Source organism: Bidens hawaiensis, unplaced genomic scaffold (genome assembly GCF_021521415.1).
Source record: "Bidens hawaiensis isolate Kalapana, Puna unplaced genomic scaffold, B.hawaiensis_p1.1 tig00019324_1, whole genome shotgun sequence".
Classification (NCBI taxonomy): Eukaryota; Viridiplantae; Streptophyta; class Magnoliopsida; order Asterales; family Asteraceae; genus Bidens; species Bidens hawaiensis.
The window spans coordinates 344,527-346,500 of NW_027492931.1; the positions used below are offsets into that span (position 1 = coordinate 344,527).

The 1,974-nt window shown below is 39.5% G+C and overlaps 1 pseudogene; it reads right to left on the bottom strand.

Annotated features, from left to right (window-relative positions):
- Positions 1-280: 280 nt before the first annotated feature.
- On the bottom strand, positions 281-909 carry LOC143558109 (nuclear transcription factor Y subunit C-1-like; annotated as a pseudogene).
- Between the last annotated feature and the right edge of the window lie 1,065 nt (positions 910-1,974).

A 1,974-nucleotide genomic window follows, 5' to 3' on the forward strand; every position in this document is an offset into this window, starting at 1 on the left:
CCAAAACACAAAAGGCTTCAACTTTTAACACAAAAACACAATCTTTCTCACAAAAATAATAATATTAATAATAAAACACAAAAAAAATCAAACTTTAACACAAAATCATGTTCTTTCTGACAAAAAATAATTATAAAACCAAAACTTCACACATTTGAACAACCCAAAATACAAAAATATTCAAACTTTAACCCAAAAACACAATCTTCCTCACAAAAATAATAATAATAATAATAATAATAATAATAATAATAATAACCAAAAGAGGACAAACTTACCCTTAGCCTTGACCACCATCAATACCACCTTGACCACTACCACCACTCCCATAGGATCCATCATCAGCCCCTTGCCACACCGACTGCCACGCCGTCTACGGCGGCCCATACATCCCGGTGGGATCTACCGCCGGCCTCCCCATCGTCACCCCACCGCCCATCGTCGGCGGATAATAATAGGGCAGCCCACCAGCACCAGCAGCAGCAGAGACGGAGACGTCATCCTTAACCTCGTCTCTGGGGACAATGTCGACGAGGAAATCGAAGATGTCGGTGCGCGTAATGGCGGCGGCAATATCGTTCTTCTGCAAGGTCCGATGCTTGTTCTCTTCGGCGTGAAGCCAGGAGCGGATGGTGAGTTCGAGGATGAAGAGTTCGCATGCCTTGGCGAATAATATCGGGGCCTCGGCTGAGATCATGCGGACGTCCTCGTCGGCTTTCATGATCTTTTTAATCCGGGCTAAGGGGAGCTGGTGGTTCTTGAAATCATTCACCTGTTCGATCTCCTGGCGTTGGTAGTTCCAGAACATTTGGAGCTGTTGGTGTTGTTGTTGGAGGAGGTGTTGGTACGCTTGTGCTCCAGGGAATGGTGCGGCGGTGGTGGTGGGTTGTTTGTGTTGTTGTTGTCCATTGTCTTTTGTTTTGAGAGAAAGAGAAATGGGAAATGAGAGAAATGGTTCGGGGAGGAGGGAGGGAGGATAAGGTGTGATGGGTGTATTTGATTTAAGATGATATTATTATGAACCCTATTGCCATTGGATGCATTGGGCTTTCAAGTTGATTTGCTTATCCTTCGCACCCTATGTATGGGTGGGTGTTCTTGTCCTTTTATAACATCTTGTTTACTCAAAATGTTTTACCTTACATGCCCAATCAGTTTTTTCAAATTTTACATTGGACATTTTGTATCATGTTATTTTTTTTTATTATTAAAACTAAACAAATAATAATAATATTTATTAAATACATATTACATTTAAATAAACCAGAATCAATACCTACCCTCTTTTAATACTCATTTAATTAATAATAATAATAATAAATTTAACCTTAACTGGAGTCAGCTCGCCGAAAAATAGGTCGTCGGGATCAATCCCATCCATCCCTTTTATCAACCTAACCAACACCAACACCACCACCACCACCACCACCCAGCAAAGGGAAAATTCTCAAAATAAGTGTTTATGAAAAACGTTTTTCAAGTTTTAGGTGTCATTTGCAAGAAATTCCTAAAATATATATTATAATCTAGTCGTGACGAGTAGTTTGTATAACTAATTAAAACTTGACATGTGTCTTTAAACTAACCGTAACAAGCAGATTTACTAACCATTTACTCGTCACGACTAAATAAGTTTTATGTATCGTAATCAACGCCCACGAGTAATTCATAAGTTCTTTGGTCGCGACGAGTAGATTGTAAGGTTAAACTAGTCGCGGCGAGTTAACTACTAATAAACTACTCGTGTAGGGAATGTAAACAAAGTAAACTAGTCGTCGCGACTAAAGGACTTATGAATTACTCGTGGGCGTTGATTACGAGGCATGAAACTTATTTAGTCGTGATGAGTAAATGATTAGTGAACCTGCTCGTTACGGTTTGTTTAAGGGCACATGGCAAGTTTTAACTGGTTCTACAAACTACTCGTGTGTAATCATAAACTACTTGTCACGACTAGTTTATAATACCTATTTT